At 35.1% G+C, this 21,916-nt stretch overlaps 1 long non-coding RNA gene across 1 annotated transcript; it reads left to right on the forward strand.

Moving 5' to 3' along the window:
* Positions 1-14,920: 14,920 nt before the first annotated feature.
* Positions 14,921-15,945, forward strand: LOC115625767. The gene is made up of 5 exons (XR_003995550.1): positions 14,921-15,066; positions 15,140-15,373; positions 15,432-15,575; positions 15,629-15,733; positions 15,786-15,945. It is a non-coding gene; the product is annotated as an uncharacterized LOC115625767 (long non-coding RNA).
* Positions 15,946-21,916: the final 5,971 nt, after the last annotated feature.

Here is a 21,916-nt window from a genome sequence, read left to right on the forward strand (position 1 = left end):
TCACATGGCATGTTGTAAATCTATTGCCTACTTGTAGGCGCAAATGCTTTATGTCTACGTGTTAGATGCCTGCTGCTGCTGCTTTTGCTGCTGCCGTTATCGTTGCCTATGGCGAGTTGCTGCAAGTGTTGCAATTGAGTTTTCTAACCCTGTCAGTGCCTCTGCCTAGTACACCACGCACCGCACAGCACAGCACACTACACTACCCCAACCCCCCTCGGCAATGCATAAAAAATGCAATAGAACTTCTCTATATTACTTGAGAAGCAGCTAGACAAAATTGCCAGAGCATATGTAGTAATATTTTCCATTTGCCAGAAGTGGTAAGTGGGTGGATTGCGAGTTGGCAGCCCTGGCAACCACCTGACGAACGCAGGCAGGCGAATCTAGAAGTGCGCTCCACTCTTTGTTCTTTCGTCATACTCATATCTATTATTTTATTGAATTTTTATCAATTTGTTGCTGGCTAAATTGAACAGCAACGGCAACCAAGGCAGGCAGACAGGCAGCCAACGAGCCAGGAAACCATGGCATTCTAGCATTTGAGCAGAATGTGTAAATGCATTGCATACATTTAGGCTAGGGTGCTTTGTTTACTTTGCCTTTCGTGCGGCATGTTATGAAATGTGTGCGTGTGCGTGTGCGAATATAAAGTGACTTGTATGACAAGTTGTTAGACTTTTGACTTTTCTAGATCTCTTGGCCTGTCCTGCTCTGCCCTTCCATCTTAGCCTTTCTTGCACTTTCATCCATTGTCGTTTGAGCTCATATTTTAAGTCATTGATTGCATTGCCCGAACACTACCATCATCCTTGATTTCTCTCTTTCTCGCTTTTTAGTTACTTTTTTTGGCTTTTGTGCACTTCTTGGATAAAGTTTTCTTTGAACGTTTCTGTTGTTGCTACAAGCTAACACGATAGATAGGCATTTTTGCTATTGTAAGCCAAGGCTTACAGCATTATCAAGTCACAGACAAGTTTTGGTGCAAGTTCTTGAGCTGAAAGTTGACAATGGCGCTTGTGAATTGTCAAGTGCGAATTGTTGTAAAGTTCGATTCAATTTTTATGAAAGCCACCAATAGCTATCTTACAAAATGCCAAAGAAAATGAAAAGGCGCTGATATCTTAAATATTCGGACCATTTTTGTGCGCTTGGCCAAAAAAGGAGAGATTTCAATGAATAAGGATAAAAAGGGAACTCCGCATGTTCGAATAATCTCTTTCAACTGATTTTCAAGGCAATTTTAATTTTTAGTTGTCACCAAAACCTGTTTTGGTTGCTTTCAAATTTCTCGTTTTTTGACCAGAGATTCTTTAATAAACCTCTAAAGAAAGTGCAATATAAAGAAATCTGGAAACATTTTGCAGAACCAATCAGCCAAGAGCAGTGCAAACCACAAAGTTATGGTGTGAATGAATGGCGGATTGCAGTCTTTTGTAAAATAACTAGTTTTCTTGGTGATTCAAAAAACTAATCAATGATAAAATCAAAGAATATTTTCCAATTTAGCATTAAAATTGTTTAGTGTCGCCAATGAACAATTAAAACAATTTGTTTATGAAACACAGGTACATATAATAGCTTCGCTCTTAGCTTCCCTAATCATTGTGATAAGAGCATATTTTTTTTTAAATTTTTTTTTAATCGTGTCATTTTTGTTGGATCTCGGATGAAATTGTGTGTGAAGTGTCAATTGCTCTGTGTTAACAAAAAAGAGCGAAAGAGTTTTTTAAACAAAAAAATGGTTTTTCTAACTAGAATTTTTCCCCGACATTTTTGTGTTTCCATGAGAAAATTTGGTCAAAGAACGACATGTTTCTATAACTACCAAGAGGCATTATTTATCACTACGTTGCTTTGTACTCATCTTCTCCAAGTGAATTATTTACTACATACAAGTATAGTATTATATACATTTGAATAATATTTACGTACCCTCTCACAAATCATGTTTTAATCAATTTGGCCAAATCTTGCGTTTTCAACATATCGGAACAGTTTTGTCACAAATGATATTCAAAGTCTGAAATACAATCGAAACGTTTATGATTAAAATTGATTGAATTCGGATATAATTTTCTAAAAACTAAACTGCACTCATTATTTAAATTTAAAACACATAAACTAAGTACTTAAACCTAAATTTGGTAGCTATTATTACATGTAGATCTATTTTTTCCAGCTAATTTAATTGCTTATCACTTTCAAAGCTTTGTGCGCGCGATTTTAAATGCAGCTCTTTAATTGAATTCCATTTAAAAAATTGTGTTGGCGAACAACAAAACATAAATTCGCATGTTTGACACTCAAATGCATATTAAATGGCCATAATTAAAATCCAAATTAAAATTATATATGCAACAATACAATACGAGTACAACCTACAAACCGTGCCGTGACAGAAACTACAACTGCAATAATAAGTGGCAGTCACGTGAACAGACAGACAGACAGACATGCAGCCGGACAGATGGACAGACAGTTAGACAGAGAGACACAAACAAACAAATAATAATAATTGACAGCTCATTTGATTTTAATCATTTGGAAATAGTGTTAAAAAGGTATTTATGCAGGCCAATGCGAATCGGGCAATGAGATAGTCACGCAGCCATAAAATATGCAACGCATTATGAATTTAACATTATCACATATTTATATATGTACGCGTGTGTGTGTGTGTGTGTGTGTGTGTGTGTCTGTGTGTGTTTGTGCAGGTGCCCGTGTAATGCGGATTGTCAAAAGGCAAAAATTGAATTGCTGATAATAACATTTCATGCACGGTTGACGCTTTTTCCGCAGCTCCATACCCATTACCCATTACCAATCCCAATCCCACTCCCATCCACATTCCTAACCCTAATCGGAAACCTAATGGTTATAAGAGATGCTTTACACGTGATTTAAGCGACGACCGTGCAACACTCATCAAGCACTCGTAGTTTGTAATTAAATCATTATTAAATAGCATGAGATACAACTCTGAATGCTTATGTGCGTGTAACGCTCTTAACCCCACAATGGCCACGACTCTGTGAACAAGTGAATGGAGCGGAGAAGTAAAACTGGGTAAGCTTGTCTATATATTTTTGCTAATGCAATATTGTAACGGTATTTTGCAAGTACTTGTAGTATGTTGTTCATTAGAAGTACAACAGTACTGTTTCTGCATGTCTTGTGCATTATTTCGGGCCTAAGTAACATAAATGAAACTATATTCGGAAGCTTATCGCTGTGATTTGCATTGTTAGAATTGTTTATGAATATCTGTAAATTGTCTCGATACTCGTTTTTATACTCCTATTTTTCATTTCTATTAAAACGATATCATTATATATCGATATTTTTGATTTTTTATTGCGATGCAATTCCTATATGAAGCGGCTGCAGTTTCGTTTATACAATAAATATAAAAAAGTATTATTACTATGATATTTGTAAGGCAGCCAAAAGAAAAAGCGATTCCAAGTTAAAGTGCATTAGAGTGATAAATAGGAAGAACCTCAATTTCTAGCTCAATTCGTTCTTAGATATATATTAATATATGAGTTTATAAAGGTGCCCCTCCACCCCTCACAACTGCTTCAGACTTAAAGTAGCCTGAGAATGGGGATGCTAAATGATTCATTATTGCTCGACGTTTCTGTCTGGGAACTTTATTGGAACAAAAAAAATAAAAAATAAAAAAAACAATACTGAAGCATCATTGATGTTTCTATGCTGTTTATTATATACGGTAAGATACAACGATAATTTTTAAACAGTTTCACTTAGTTATTTAATTATTATTACTATATTTTTGATACTTTTTTTTAAATATTATTTTCATGCTATTATAATATGTTTTAAAATGTGGTGTTCAAATAAGTGAGTGACCAAGCAAGATTCGTTAACAATTAATGCTTTCGAATCGATACAGGATTTAAAATGTGATGGAGTGTTTATTTTACCAACTTTGTTAGAAGCGTTTGAGATAAAAGCTACAAAGCGAACCAAGCAAACAAAGAAATAGAGGTGTACGAATATGTGTACACAGAAGACGAATACTTACCTATGATACATTGCTGAGAAACAGCCGAAGCCAAAACGACTTTCAATGTTAATCTGCTTCTGGAACCAATTGGCACCTTCCGGAAGTATATATTTGAAGGTGGGAAACAATGCTAAGCCAACAAATACACAGCTAGAACAGCCTCAGAGTTTATTTCCCGTAGAGAGAGGGTTGGAAGCAAATAGTTTTTATTCTACATAGAATAACGCAATGGAAGGGATATCTTTTCTAGAAATATAGCCACACAGCTTTAAGGAAGGATGTTGGACTAGTACAGCATCTTTCAGGCGAAGATCTATACGAATCCGCAATATTAATGTTATTATCTCTCTTAAACTTAATATGTGGTAGAGATGGTTAATATCTCTTTTAAACTTAAGCAAATACAAAATTTCTTAGACATGTGGACATTGGAAAACCCAAAAATCCTTTACAAAAGGTGCATTTTAATGTGACATTTTTAACTTTTGGTTGGTAGTTGAATTTTCTTAACTTTTTGTAAAATATTTAAATAATAATCTGAGCTGGGTTTTTTTTAAAATAGTGCATTCAGGAAAAACTGTGTATGGTTTTTTAAAATTCAAGCAAAATACTAGAATCGATGTGAAGGAGGTTGGGACTAATCAGTCCCAAATTGTATTAAAGCTGTCAGTAATGGGTTAACAAGCTTATTGTTTGCTGGGCGTTGACACACTTAACCAAAAGGGCGTGTGTAAGTGTGTGTGTGTGTGTGTGTTGGGGTGTTGGGGTGTAAGCATGTGTGAGTGCGACTCATGCGTTGTAACAATTATCAATGAAGGGCGGTAGGCAGCGACAGGCGATAGCCGGCGACACTTGACTTGACGACGCCCATCACCATTTTGGAAACGGGCGCAGCAATGCCACTTGTGGGGCAGAGCGTGGAAGGGGAGTGGAGGGGGTTGCGATAAAATTTTGTTGCCTAGCTTGTAATGCTCAAAGCTGCAAACGATTGTGTTCATTGACTGTCGAATGTCGCCTGTTGAGTGGGCTAATGTGGCAGCGAGTTTGCGAGCGTGTCAGCATTCGACCGACTTTTGTTAGGGCTGTTGCGCTTATCCTTATCATGCTTATCAAGCAGTATCCTTGATAGCACGCCATTTCACAGCGTTAGCACTTATGTTGTTTACTGTTCTCGCTATTGTTGTTGTGACTGGTGTAAGCAATGAATCAGCGGAATAGTAACTGCGTATGGGATTGATGGGCATTTTGAGGATGGGCTTTAGCTACAAAAGTGCCCTCCAATTGATTTCAGAGAGTTTGGCATTTTGGGCAATCATTTATGTAAATTAGGGAACGGAATCTAATTGGCATTTCAAATATATTAAAACATGTGTACTGCAATATTAAAAATTGATAAATTATTCAGGAATAATAATTGCCAAACTTTTAAAATACTTTCGAAATTTGGTTGAAATGGAATCACGAAAATATTAATGTTGTTAATATTTAATGCCGTGCTATTTGCTGGTTACTAGTTTGCATATTTAAATAATAAGTTTAATATACTTAATTGGCAAATGAAGGTAACAATGTAGACCAATAATACAGCTTTTAAGCCGATATATACTGTTGAACTATCAAACATGAAGGAGGGACTAATTGTGATTTAATGTCGGTCCTAATATATCGCATAAAAGAGAAGGAGAAAGTAAAAGAGAGATGCTAAGTCATCCTATGCTGATGCTAGTGACTGATAAAGACAGCAGGGAAACCAGTTCCTCTAATTAAACTTCAAAAACTTGCATTGCTTTCTAGTATAAAATCTGAACTGTCTAAAATGTCCAACCATTTGACTTATAAATTTTTTTTTACATTTGTCTTCTTATATCATTTGTGATTTCGCTTATCACTTGTTTATCAGACCACAAACATTTCGCCAATAGAAACTAATAGCAATAGATTACTTAAGTAATCTGAAAGGTTACGTATATTAAAACAAAATATTGGCTTTTATTCTCAGACTTTATTACCATGCATTCAAAATCAAAAAGCTATTCTCACAATCACGCAGCTCAAAGTTAAGAGTATCCATGATAGTAAAGTTATAACCTAAAACTTTTCCATTTGATATTCTCTTTTCACATTTAACTCAAAGTTACGAATTTATATTTAGTTTAGTTTAAACCCTCTTTTAAATATGATCTTCATAGCGATGGTTTCAAACTTAACTAAATTAAATATAAATAAATAAATTTAAAGAACTTCACTTAATTTCTTCACTCTGCTCTATCGCCTTTACAACAATCAAAATAATAACTTTTTACTCATAATTTTAATAAATGGCTTATTTAGAGAACACTTCCAGGCAGGTGCATTTATTCCCGGAATGGTTTTAAAAAGTTCTAGTTATTCATCTGAAACCAATAAAAGAAACAATATTTCCCCTTTTTCGTATTTATTTAAAAACTAATTTCATTTAATTTCTTTAGGCGACCTACAAGTATTTGGAGAAAGTTTTTAGGCAAACGCATTCTCTGGTCTGGTTTTCCGGATTGAAGTTTCAAAGTTTTTCCTTTGCTTTATCTTAGGGCGGTTATTTTATTTTGATGTAAATTATAGAATAATGCAGTTTCAATTGTTGATAGATAGTGTGTCTAAAGCTGGCCATCAGAGTAGGTCACCTCATTGCGGGAAAGCAGTTACCATTAATTTTGAATATTCATATTTTTATCATCACATTAACGCCATAAAAAACGCCACAAAGAGCGGCCCATTAATTTAGTCTGAACACGTTCAAAGCCGTCTGATGTGCAATATTAAAAAAAAACACAATCGACAATTTATAATTAACTGTATCTGCAAAACAAATTAAGCTGACAACAAATTGCCATAAAATTCACATTTTAAGAGGACAATGCAACGTAAAGGACTGCAAATAGTCGTTTAAAGCCAGAGGCGGCAGCACAAGAATCCAGTGCAGGATCAATGCAAATTTCGTAAAGAAAGGCTCTTCATGACAAGCCCTGTTGCAATGGTGGCGCCACTTCCGGCAGCCGGATAAGCAAATACGACGTGTCTACAAGGATATGGAGCCACACAATGTGTGCTTTCAGCTGTTGCCTGACAAATATATACTTATAGGCAGATGCGTGTTGTCGGCACAAAAGAAATCTGGTGAAGTGCAAAAGTTGCAAGGCGCTGCTCCTTTGAGGTGGAAGGCGATGGCGGGTGCCAGGAGCGGTTGGAAAAGTGTGAAAATCTGGAAATGTTACACATGCTTTATGATATGTACAACTGATATATGGCCTGGCCGAGTCTGCTTGTGTGATAGCCGTGCTGGCCCCTGGGCTTGCAAAGGTCAAAGGCGAGATAGTCACCTTTTCGCAACCCCACAACAGCTTTTGTCAATACAATGTAATCGCTCTCTGTAACTATAGCGACTGCCAATCAATCTAGCAGCCACAGAAATGATTGATTACGCAGGCATTTCCGCCATCTTTTTAAGCGAAATTGACTTCTCACATATTGATGCCAGATCTCATGACACATACACATTAAAGTCGTATGTCATGCGAACAAATTGGATGACCAAGACCTTGGGTGCAGAATGCAAGGGGGAGGAAAACAGGCACTTAAGTTAATAATACGAAACAAATGTGAAATGTCATTCAGAACAGGAAGATAGTCATACAATAAATGACATGAAATATTATTAGAGCTCCCATCGAGGTGAGGTGAACGGAAAATTAAATAAAAAAGGAATGAAATGCTAGACTGGAGCGGGTCCAACTCTTAATAAATTATGTTTTTAATTTTTGGAACTAAATGAATGAATCAGAAACAACAAATTCATTCTTTCTCGGACTTAGAAGAATCTGGAAACCAAGTTTGGTTATTCTCGTTTTTATACTTTCCGATATCCTTGCAATCATTCGATCGAGAGACAGACGGGCAGGACTCGTCTTAACATTTCATTTTATTTTATCTGATTTTATCCTGCTTCTCTGTGTTATATACATTCGCACCAAACTAATATATCCTTTTACCACTTGGGTAGGGGGTGGAGAAACAATGTTTAATAGCTGCATATAATAAAGAATTCTTTTAGCTGTACATAGTTAAGAATCTTAAGTGCATAAAATTCCGTTAAATAGAACGGATAGAACTCCAAAAGCAAGGGCTATTTATGATTAGGATTTATGATTATATAAAAAATGTGTGACGTAAGCTACAAATATATTTAGTTCTCATTGGATTCATTAAAAAATTCCTGCAATCATCTGTTAAGGTAGTCGGATACGTTTTTAGACCTAAGAAGAGTTAATGGTTTTCAATTTTTAAATTAAATTAAAAGAAATGAATGAAGAAAACTAGGAAAAAGCTTAGCTGATCAAAGATTGTAAAGTTTCTTATTAATATTCAATAAATTGTACAGTTGCCAACCAAAAAGACACAATTTGGTAGTCTTGCCTAACAAATGTTTGACACTACAAAAGCTTCTTTAACTTAATTTGGAAATCGTGAAATGATTTGCTTAAGAACACACAACAAATTTTAGTTCTGCAAATTGCGGAAAACGAATTAATTTTCCTATTTCCACATTGCAGCTAATTTTATAAAAAGAAAAGTTAAATTACTTTATAATTTAAGTAATGCTGCTTTTTGCATTTAAACTTTTACTATATTGTAGGAACGGCCTAACTATGAAACAGTAGGAACACCCAGTAATTGACAGAGACTAGTAGCTAATAGTTAAGCAGGGACTGATAGCGACTGACAACTAACCAGCGACCAATTAGCGATAATAAAGAGCATAACGTTCAGTAAAATTGTGATTAATAATTATCCGAAATTAAAATACCTTCAATTGTGTTTAATTTTAAACAAAAAAATGATCAAACAAGGAATTAAGACACCTTATCAATAATTAGATTATTATCATTATTATTATTATTAGATAGGGACAGAATCGCACAATATTGTCCAACGTATTCAGAAGGAAGTCCAAGCACTCAACAAACATCGAAAGCCTGGACATTTGGGTTTAATTTACAACTGCACTTAATGGGCCGAAAAAAAGTGACAACAACAACAACAAAACAAAAAAGTACGAACGTGCCAATGTTGGCCAAGTTAATTTATTTACTTATTTACTTACACTTTAGCCGACTATTAAACACACAATTAATTTGTCCCTCTATTTGTTCTACTCTGAGTTCGAGTGTGTGGCATTTTTGTGGCAGCTACAGCCGCAACAACAACAACAAAAACAACAAAAACGGTGCGAACAACAAAAACAATTGTCTTAACCAAATAATGTGCTAAACAGCTAATAAAAATGGCCACAAAACAAACTAATTCGATAATTTGTTTTAGATGCCGAAGTGCAAAAAGCAATCTGCAAGTTGTTGTTGTAACCATTGTTGTTGTTAATGTTGTTGTTGCTACTGTCGTCGACGTTAAGCACAGGACTTTGTCTGATGCCTGCCTTTGGCTTATTTCTAATTTTGCACGATTACGAGCGACGCCGGCCATTGCGACCACAGGGCGTGAAAAGAGAAGCAGAGGCGGCCTATACGGGCATGAAGTAAAAAGCACTAAACTGAATTAAGATCCCAAATTTATGTGGTAGACTGACGCAGACAAAGCGGTACGAGCGCTACGAGGGCCGTAGACTGGCAAAATGTAAGGTGGCTCAAAGTAAATGTGGGCCGCCAAATAAATTGCAGACGCATGATGAAAAAATTGCTAAGACAAATGTCTTTATTTTTTGTTCGTTTGTTTTTGTGCGAAGACGTAAAGAAGACGTTGATAGCGGACTTCGGTGGGCTAAAATGTTCAGTTCTAGGAAACAAGAAACTCTGCTGTGTTGCGGCAACAAGGACAAGTTTTAATGACTCATACATACATGCTTATAAAAGGAATGTAAAACATTTGTGGTGGCTTTATTAATTGAGTTTAATATATTTTTAGAATGAAATTTATTTTAAGTATATGCGTTACATGACAGATTAACAAACATACGATTTCGGTGACACCATTAAAACAAATATAATGCTTTCTTTCTCTTTAAGCTCCTTTAGCTTCATTGAATTAATCACAATCAGTGATATGGTTTCCAGATATGAGCAATATTCTTAAACGAAATATTAAACTTATGTAATTGTGGGGCACCGTTTATTGGTCTTATATATATTTTAACACTTTTAATGACAATCCCAATATCGACTGGACGGAGGTTACTGTATTGATGATCAGTCCAAAAATATGAATATGAACTGAAAAATATGTTTTTCAGTTGTTATCAGTTGCTTAGCCGTTTTTGTTATGAATTCAGATTAAACAAAGTCTTAGATTTTTAGTAATTTTGGAACCAGGTTAGAGTAAGGGGCAGAACAAACGGTTTCTCGCAGCATCAATCAATAATTGAATGTAAAAATTTAATTCAAACTCTGTTATTAATGTTTTCTTTTTACGAAGTGTATTTCTGAAATGTTATAAATGAACCTGCTTGTAAGCACTTATATAATTTCAATGATAAAGCCAGATCATACATTTTTATAATGTTTATATAATATTTATAATGTATTATGAAATGTTGTAATGATGCCCTTGTGACCGTCACAGGGTGTCGTCCCGAGGAAGAAGGAAGAAGTTAGATTTATACCAAGAGAAAGCTTAGTTAAGCTCAGACAGTCAAAGAAGGCGTTTGCTTACTTGTAGCCATTGAAAACGGTTTTAATTGATTGATTAAAAGATAAACAGATGCCAGAGACTTCTTTTATTTATTTATTTCTTTAAACGAATCAAGGTAAAAGCAGAATGTAGACTGGCGAGTACACTCACACACTTTTGCTAAGGAACAGCGTGCGATACAGTAAAACAATTATTAAATATTAATTGTAAATACTATCTATTGTTAGAAAGTACTTTATACTTTACATACACTTAGGCAGACAGTCAGTCAAGAAATTAAGATCTGTATATCCATAATCGAATAAGGGACAATATATAGATGAAATTTTAAAATATACAGAGGAAACTTGTGACTGCAAAGTAACTTTAAAATCTAATTGAAACAAAGGAATGCTTTAGTCTTAAATACCCTGCACCCACTCTGATAAAAACAAAAAAAAAAGGAAATACCTTTTTTTTTACATTGACTTTCTCAAAAACTAAATGAATTAAATGAAAATGTAGAAAATATATAACACGAACATATACTTGTAGTCGTCCAGTTTCAATACTAGAATACATTTACACCAATATTTTGCAGTAGAGGCATTTTGAAATACTAGAGTTCATAGAATGGGACATTAGCCGCATAGTTGTTCAATAATCATTAACTCTCTGTACAAATGCTAAGCAAATTTATTTTATTAAACAGATTTGTTACGCATTATGCAACAGCATTACTAAAGCGCTAAAGAATATAGTGCTATACTATAATACTATTATGTACAGGGATTGAAATCTCTTCCAACAGAACTAAAAGTCAATTCTAATTGCGTATTAATTTCTTATAGGTCGCACAAGCCGCTGCTGTGCGATACATGTGTTCTTCAAAAATATTTGACTTTAGAATTTCATATATAGAATTTCACCTTTGAATCATACCACTTACTTTGATTCTCAGGAATCTGCAGAAATATGGGGCTAGCATTTGCAAGTGCAGTAACTCGATTAGTGAAATTACTTCCATGAAACGGCTGTTCAGCTCGACAATACGATCGTTGCATCCAGGAGATCCATTTATTCTTTTTGCTACTATCCGTTTTTCGAACAATTTCTATATTTTTGATACGAAGTGGTTGAGATATTTTGGAAAACTGAAAATAATGGAATGAAAAAGCCCCGTAGTCGTTAAATTCTCTTCACTTACAAGCATAAATGCTAAGGTAATTCATTTTTATTAAGAAAATTTCATACGCATTATGCACTAGCCCCATCAGTCGATTGGTCTGTATACATAATAATATTCTCCGGAATAAATTTATCATACCGGTGTGGGTTATTATGATAATTATTCAATTCAGTTATGACATTATAGGTCTCATAGTGTAAAAATGGACAGTATTCCCTGTTGGAGTTACTCTAAAAACTTTAATGTTGTCACAGAAAGTTTGTTATATTGAGTGCATTGGCCCAAAACAGCATCTTCAAATACTGCCAGATAAACACTATTATACCGAACTCCTCCCGTAAATCTAATGTCCACGCAAACCAAAAAGGCATGTATCTTTAGACCCTGAAGATCCAAAACACCCTATTGGTTGTCAGTTGCGGCTCCTTTATAATCAATTAGATCATTTTTCAGTCATACTTCAAGTGACCGATAAATAAATCTAATGAGAATGCGTTATTTCGATTGAATTTTTACTGGCTGCTCGTATGGAATGTATACTTTTGCCTTTAGCTCTAACTATACATTTCTATTTTGGATTTGGGTTAAGTATTGCGTAGTAGATGATTACTTGAATTGGAACCGATTTGTCATTTGGTTGAGGCAAATGAAAGTGAAGTGTGGAATATGATAAGCAATGGCTGTCCAATTTATCGTCCTGAATCGAATCTTATGGAATTTACAGAAAACAAATACACACGGATATAGTTTATATACAATTATGTATACTCGTACATATATCAGTTCAGTTATATGGAATATTTCTATTTGTTTTTGTATTAAAAATTAAACTCAGAAACATAAAAAAATGTTTAATATTTTAAAATTATTAAAAAAAATTAAACTAATTAAATAAATTAAATTAAAAATACATAACATGTACATAAAGTCGATCAGTTTAAAAAAAAATAAATTTTAATTGAAATGATTTAATTTATTCTACTGATAAATCATTTCATATTTTTAAACATTATTGGCTTAGCAATAAATATATGCAGAAAAATAAGCTCCAGAAGAATATCCTTTTAAGTCAAAAATGATTGCTGTTACAATGATAACTAACTTGTCACATTTTTATATCTAATGAGAAATAAAAGAGTTAAATTGAATATCCCAACAGAAGCTACGATAAGTATTCCGTATCCCATTACAAACAAATCTCCTCAAGTCGAATATCTAGAGTTTATCGGGTGCTTCCAGCAATTGCTTGGTACCAACGGTCCCAGCTCAGCTCAGCTTCCCAGCTTTGGTTGAGTAACTTGTAAGCACAGCAGAAAAAACCGAAGGGAGACAGACGCAAATACCCAAACCACAAGCTTATAGCTCCGTAAAGCAAAAACGAAATAATAGAAAAGGGCAAGACAAAAAGACAGCGTGAAACCGATGCCAGATTCGACGCTTAGTCGTTTAGCCGGTTTGTTCATGGCCATGGCCCAGCAGCCACAGCAGCAACAGCAGTCTCAGTTCTCATCCTGCCAGCTGCCCTGCCCGGCCCGGCCACGCATAAAAGTATGCTACGTTTTACTCAAATATGAGCGTAAAATAAGAAATAAATTTATGTAAAGCAAAAATAAGGTAGACGGGCAAGCAAATCGAGCGGTGGCTTTTAGGGCCATTTAAAAAAAGGAAAAAAAGAATAAACAGAATGCGGGTGAACAGAGGGCGGGCAACAACAACAGCAACAACAACAGGATCAGCAATGAAAGAATAAAATTGCATATTTTACAGCCGCGCGGCGCGCACTTTAATAAGATTTATTAAGTCGCGTAGCAGACTTTTAGGCGCGCCGACATTGACTTAGTCATTCAGAGCAACAGCAACAACAACAACAAGAACAACAAGAACAACAATGCATTGCCTTGATGTGCTCACCAAATGGCAAATAACAGCAGTCAGCCGTAGAAGGAGTAGGAGAAGGTAGAGCTGGGCCAGGGGCAGGGGCAGGGATTGGCGGCTATACCGCGTTGTAAATATTTGTTACTTAACTCTTGCCATCCTCATTCTCATCCTTGTTGTTTGCTTTTGTGTTGTCGGCTGTTTGTTTTCATGTTGCCCTTTTCCCCACTGTTCCTCTCCACTGCCGACCCCCTTTAGTGTTTATTTTTCAGCTAATAAAAAGTTGATGTGCCGACGCTGCCGCAGTTTCTTGCCGCTTGTGTTCGCGCGTTTTTCGCTCGCAGTGTGTCAGTATGTGTGTGTGTGTGTGTGTGGCGAAAGTGAACTTATGCTGGCATTGCCTAAAAGCTGGCAATGAACTTTTGCACTACATTTTGCCTTCGACTTCATATGAACAGCATATTCCTGTATGTGTTTATAGTAAATAAATGAAGCATATGGTAGAAGTCTGTTAAATGGCTAAATTGTGTGTTGGGTTTGCCAGAAAATTATATTATTCGCTATATTTAACTTGATGTAGGTGCACGTTTTTAGAAGTCTTCATTAATTTTAATATTAATCGATTAGTTGCATTCAGAAATATAGTATTTCATGTTACGGGATCAGCTCTAATATAAAATAAATAATAATATTTGCATAATAAAGTTTAGCTGAGTCCCGAAAGCATATGAAAATATTGTGAAAAAACTATATTTATTTCTATAAATGGTTGCCTTTTAGATCGATTCCTTTTTCCGCAGTGGTGTTCAATGAAAGATGTGTAGCTTCTCAAAAAAATATACCAATCAATCAAACCACCAGCCTGTTTCACTATTGGATATAAGGTCAGTAGAACTTTTTATATATAATATGCATACATTTAGACGAAAATAATTATGTATAATTTTTGTATTGAATATTTTTAGTTGAATAATTGAAAATTTTTAAAATCTTAGTAGCCTCAGCTTTCTAGCTACGTAGTCGTTGTTTTTAAAATCGAAATGAATGTCAAGTACCCCAAGCTATTTGTAATTAGATCTTAGTTTATCTTCGTATTCGCAACCGAGCAGTACTAAACTAAGAAAAATATTAAATTTCTCTAAACCAAAAAAATATATATTCTGCAGCCTTGGCTTTTGAATTAAATAATCTCTGCTTTTCAAATAAAAATAACCGTGAAGCTGTTCAAAATATCTGAAAACAGAGCTCAGTCTAGCTAGCAGTTCTAAAACAAACATAATATTATTTGTAAGAAACAAAATCGGACAGTAAGACGGTAAGTTGAAGCAATTGCTCTTTGAATATTACGATTGAAAATTATTGAAGTTGAATAATTAATACACTTTTAGACTTGCAGACACACACGCTTGCAGACACACAATCGCGCCTCGTGCTCAAAGCAACAGTACTGTCCACTAAAATGTGCCGGTCTTCAAGAATGATTTCGGTGAGGCTACAATCAACAGTCTCCACCCACAGGCATCCACCGCAACTAGTATCAATAGCCAGCCACCACAGCCAGCCTCGATGGCGAACCACCACACTTTGTCACCGCAGCCTGCCATCAAAAGTCTTCACCAATTGTAAGGACCTAAATGAATTAGTTTCGATGAACCCTATCCAATTACCTGTCTCGATTAGGCTATGCGTAGATCACCTATCTGTCGCTGACTACTCTCCCTTAGCAATGATAACATAAATGAATGATCATACAATCCAATCCTATGTCCAATTTAATCCAACTCCAAGCAAATCCAATACACAGTTCCCTTGTATTTTCCCCAGGTAAGCATTGCATGAATAAATCTTCTGTAGGTATGGTCTAATCTATTCTTCAGGACGTTCCTTTAAACTATATATAATCACAATGAAGCGCTTCGATTTTTTAGGAAAGTTTAAAAACAGGTTGAAGACCTATCAATTTTTCCAATCACTTTAAACAGGTAAGGACTGATTATTGAAATTAATATTGACAGACTTTAATTCTTTAAATAGCAACAGAACAATAAGAACTACACAGTCGCAGTCCACAAAACAACTAGAGATGTCGAGATTCAGAATGCTGAACTGAACTGTCCAACATACAATGCAATAAAACACAAATAAACTAAACACAGCTACACGAAATACACTAAACATAAGTACACTGAAAATAAAAAACCACAAAAGTTTATTCAAAAGTTAGTTTTATTGTTTGCAGTTCAGGGGTGGGTGGAAATCTGCATTCAATTTGTGAAAAGTTTTCTTGACCGTTCCAAGAACCGACATGTTCGTTGTCTGCTATAAGACAAAATCAAACCCGGATAGAAAAAATTTGAGTAAAATTATAATATTTGCATTAAAATTATCTTTACGCGGCAAAAAAAATATATTGATTTCTAAATGTGACAAATCAGATTTTAAAATTGGACGCATTCATCAGGCAATTTTTGTTAGCGATTAATGATTTCTGATTGATTATTAATCTATTCTAAGCATACAGCGTGCAGAGTTAGCGACTGTACTTACTTGCTCCTGTTGTAATTGCCTTTGATCCTTCACCAGCGGCGGCAACTACAAGGAGGAGGAGTGCCTGAGAATGCATGCACTTGATAGTGAGTTGTTCGTGGAAACGTGTACTGCTCGTTAAATTTGTTTATCCCATACCCTTGACGTATCTTGAGTCACTTAGAATCACTTGAAGCGCCTACGCTATCTTCCCAGTTTGCGATTCCCACCAATTTGTTGTTTTTCGACGATGCCACAAATTCACATTCAAGCCACATATCCCGACCATACTACAGACACAAAATGGCCTAGATCAGGTGGATTAAAGGCAGTACGCTGCAACAGGGCAGAGTACAAGTTCATCATACATGGAATGTCAAACATGGCGTCCAGATTTTCAGAAATGTTTTTCACACAATAAAAGTAATTTACAACTTATCAAATAATCGATTATGAAGTACATACACCAATACAATTTGTCTTTGGTATATCATCAATCACCAACAAATGTAATCAAACAATTATGACTGATCATTTCCTACATCTGGCGGATAATTGTTTAGACATCTTATTACATATTACATTTTCATTCAAAAAGTTAGCGTTCGTAAAATAAAATTAAACTTGTTATTGTCATGATAAGACAACGAATTATAAATAAAATAAATATTAAAGCTTTACAAATAATTTATGTTAAAAGAGAACGATTATAGTGCCTCAGGGAAGGAAGTACATATGAGTGTCTACTTTGAGAATGACCATGCAAAATTCTCCTTTGGTCGCCATTCTTAGTAAATATAGTAAGTACGTACTATATAAGTTTGTGCAAACAGGGATTAGAATGCATTTGACTGTCAGCGTGTTACAAAATTTATGATATAGCGGATATGCAGATATTTAGTATTTAAATGCATGAAATGCATTATTGTAGATGGTGGTATAAACCATTGTTCGCTAGAGCTAAATGTCAGTAAAGTATTGGCAAGTATTTATAGAAGTAATATGTATTGGCCTACGCCTTAATTTCCTTAAAGTGTTAGCTGCGATTCGAACAATTCCTACCAGTTATGCAACCATCGACTTGAATGCATCTCCATGGCAGTAAGCTGATCAATGAAAGCAGTTGTCGGACCGCAGCAGTAAACCCGATGCTTGGAAGTGCATTTAGGCGCAATGCTTGAGCTTTCGATGGTTCTATTTTGGCGAACAATGCTTCATTCAGCTGGCATTGTGGAAATTGAGGCTTTTTGCTCATTAGAAAGCGAAAGATGCCAAATACGACGTGTTTTGGTTTTTGATTGCTTGTTATGGGTTGTGGCTCCACAACAAATCAGTTGAAGAACACGGCTAACAAAGGGTCGCGAATTAACAAAATAATAGGATACGCCTTTAAAAGATAGTGCAGCTCTTGTGAGTATAAGTACATCTATAAAGTTGTGGATAGATGCTGGCTAAAAACTACTGCTTAAATCTGACACTTTTGTCAAAAAAATAATAACTATTACACCCGCAGACATCTTTACAGTCCCCGCTAATAATAACTAATTCATGGCTAACTAACTCCACTTAGTCAATGCTCTGTCAATTCTACTCATCCTCTTCTCCAGTCGGGCAAAGAAACAAAGTCAACGCGCAACACTTGGATCATAAAAAAATTATACGCCCATATGCATAAACCATTTAAATTGCCCTTAAAACAGTAACAAAAACTCCACGCACATAACAAAGCATATTCATATCAGTACTAACACACACACATACACCTGCATATACTCACACACATAAAAAAATGTAACAAAAAAGTTTTCGAAATGGGCAAGAAGTTGGAGTTTTTTAGCATGTGAGTCATAAAAGCCGGTTGTAAAAACAACAAGTGAAATTGTTATTAAATAACAACAACAATCATAACATAACAATATCTAATTTCAAAGCCAGTGTGTGTGCCAACCATCCAGCCATCCAGCCAGCCAGCCACTCAGCCAGTATTTGTGTAATAATATTTAATAAATTTGGCGAGTGGCTTCGCTGGCGGCCATAACCAGGCACACACATATTTGTCCCCGGGGTCCCGATTTCCTATTGTGCGAGTGTTGGTGTGTGTACGTGTGTGTTGACGTTGCCCGGCAACAGAATCGGCAGCAGCATCTGCAAAAAGTCGGGGGAATTGTAGAAACAGGAGCCGGAAGGTAGCGCCGCCAGTCGGCCTATTAACCACATTTTAAGCATAATTGAATTTCGTGCATAAATTTGGTTTATGGGGCGCAGGGAGACCATGACGCCATGAGACCATGAGACCAGAGATCCATGCCCAAGACCAGGCAGATTATTACATTATTTACTGTGTGACGACGACGCGCACAGTGTGATCCAGAAATTCAAAATAGAAGTGGATGAATCATGTAAAGCGTACATATATTTAAGGTGCAACATTTTATGGTATTGGAGTACGGGATGTTGTCACTTTTGGTCTAGTCTAGTCTTTGAAGTAGTCTAAAACCTAAATATATTATTAATAGAGCTTTTTGATTTAATATTATTGTGAAATGGTGTGCTAATGCCTCACAGCTAGCGTTCACTAGAACGAGTTTAGAAATTTGCCGGACTCTATTTAATAAAATGAAAACATTTCAGTATTTGAGTATTTCTTGGAGTTTGTTTTCTTAAAATAAGAATTTTGTATTGATACGTATGTATGTTTTCTTTTGCCTTTGGTTTCCACAGGATTTATTGCAATTTGTAAGCAAGACAACCGTTCAAAAACTATAGCAATTAGCAAGATCGGTCTATTCTTTATGTCGTATAGGACTTTGCCAGAAACAGTCCACAAGTCAACATTTTAGAATATCGCTATTCATCTTATTGTGTTAACATATGATGGTGAAGAAAATCAAACATTTAAAAGGAGTTAATTCTATCTTAATCTTACTCATTTGATAACTGATGGAGTGCAGTTGGTTTCTGTTAACTTTTGTGACCCAGTTAGTTAATTATAAATGCGCTGGAATTATGTGTGCAGTCAATTGCACAATAAATATTCCTGGCCCATTTACATTATGAATAGTCAATACATAGTACAAATGATATTAAAATTGCCGAAGCTCGCACTAAATGTTTGTACATATATATGTTGAGTGTAATCAATTCAACTGTGATATAAAACATAAGCATACGAGTATAGGTAAAGCAATGACTGAAACAACTGAATAAACTTATAAAGCGAATTCTAGTAATTTTGTTCAGCCACCAATGTTTTCTTCGGAAGTGCAAGAAGATAAACGGATAGACCAGACGTCCAGCTGATCATGACATTTTTTGGAAATTCCTCGCTGAGGATATTTCTCTTCAATGATTTATTAGGTCATTCAAATTTAAAGTGTTAATACGACCAAAAAGCTGCTCAACAGAAAAACAAATTGAACTCCATTATACATATTTTCTGCTCCCCTTGACACACTGTGCGATGGTGAGAGGCAGAAGGTGGATGGCAGCAGGCAGGTGGAAGGGGTGGCGGGCAGACGGCAAAGCATCAATTTTATATGACGCTTGGCTGCTCGTCGGACTGCCTGATTCTGCCAGTAGTCGCGTTGCCGCTGTCGAAACGCCCAAAATATTTATATAACTTGGTTTTTACGATACATAAACACAGCGAGAATAACAAAAAGGGGGAAGCGAAAGGCAAACGACAGGCAAATCGGCGGGCAATTGTTTGCAGCCAATGTGTGTACTTTATTAAAGAATCGAAGCGTGTCAGCACCCGGAACTCGCTTGGACACTAACTCAATTCATTTGTAGCCGATTAGTAAGTTTGTCTTTTAAGATCTACTATATAGGAGTATCTAAGCTGAGGTATACGAATTTCAATTTCAATTTTGCGTTAGTAATTGAGTTACCAGCACGTGCTTCTTAAAAGTCTTATCCATAAGATTATAAATGAAATGCACTTTTCTGACGTAAGTTCAAAGTGAAACTTTGCAAAGTTTACAAGTGTCTATTTAGGTCCATACCTAAATCTACATGGATTGAATATGATTACTAGTCCTTTAATATCCTAAAGCTACATTACCACTGCTTAATTGTCTCTTTTTGAAAAATGTATATTGTTTATTGTATATACCTAAAAATAAATGGGAAGAGAATCTCCGACCCGGTGGGAAAAAATTTATTAATCAATATGGCAAGCCAGATGTTAAAGAGATTCCCGAAATAACTGAAAAGATAGGTTTTAAAAAGGGGAAAGGAGAACAATAATAAGCTCAAAATGATTCAATAAGTTACACATAAAACTCGAAAAGAATTGTGCAATGCATAATAAGTTGTTCAAATGTTAAGGATTAGGGGAAGATAATTTCTTGTTGAGAAATTAAGAATCTACAACCCCCAAAATAAAGTTGTTGAGTAACACATATACAAGGACAGTCTTCCAATTAGCCAGTGGGAATCTAAATGTACTATGTATACAAAAATTAATTTAAATAGCCGGTTAATTCATATTGTTAATATAGTCATAGGTGCATGATTATACGCATAGTTATATTTAAGTCTTAGATTCTTAGCTTCCGGGAATGTAAATGTACTATATATATATACAAAAATTAATTTAATTATTCTGTTTATTTATACAAATTGAAAGTAATATAAGATCTAATTTATTTCATATTGTTAATATAATTATAGGTGCATATTATACGTGTATTTATATCGAAGTCTTAGATTAATTAGCTTAAGGACATAAAAAATATTTTTTTAACATTAAAAAATTTAAATCAATAAAACAGCGTCTCAAAATTTCATTAAAACTATTTCACTGCCCAAGTAGTTTGTCATTTAATTAAAAACTAAAATTGATTAAATACATATATGCTTTACAAATGTGGTTCATTGTTCTTTTGTAGCACGCTGTGATTGAACCATCCAGCATTATTTATTATTAGAATGGGAATTTCTTCCGAAGAATTTCCATCAGTTTTCCATTGTTTATTTCAGTTAATTAAATTGGTGTTTGGTCGAATCAGTCGCTGGACACACGCGACGACTGCGTTTAGTTAGGAAGACATACATACATACGTTTATTGAAGCAAAAGCTTGCGAAGGACTGGTTCAAGTGAAATGAAATATGCGAACACATCGCACAATGGGAATTGAACAACGGCTTGAAATAATAGCTAGAAGCATTTAGCTTGCATATTTTAACATTATTATTTAAATGAATGAAATAAAGAAGAAATAGTGGAAACTGAAGTCAGATGCAGAATGGCCAGAGCACACCTTCCCCTCCCAGCAATATTGTTATAAGTAATGCAAGTTTAAGTCACTGATGAATAAATAATACAAATATTGGAAAATCGTGTAGTATTATATTAGCAACTTTAATTTCTTTATTTTTATCTTCACCTCAAATTGGATACATTTATTGAATTTATTGTTGGTTACTTGTGCTTCCTGAACTGATTTAACGAATTTTTCGAATGCAACGATAATCAGCAATTAAAATATATAGCTAGCTGTTCACACATGTTATCTGAGCAAAAACTTATAACGAACCTTAAAATGTTGTACAACTTTTTTCGATAGACAGCGAACGGCATTCAACTCTATCTTATCAACTCAGTAACAAAGCCAAAGCAGTAACTAACTGTGCC

This window comes from Scaptodrosophila lebanonensis, unplaced genomic scaffold (genome assembly GCF_003285725.1).
Source record: "Scaptodrosophila lebanonensis strain 11010-0011.00,11010-0021.00 unplaced genomic scaffold, SlebRS2 tig00000080-arrow-pilon, whole genome shotgun sequence".
Lineage (NCBI taxonomy): Eukaryota > Metazoa > Arthropoda > Insecta > Diptera > Drosophilidae > Scaptodrosophila > Scaptodrosophila lebanonensis.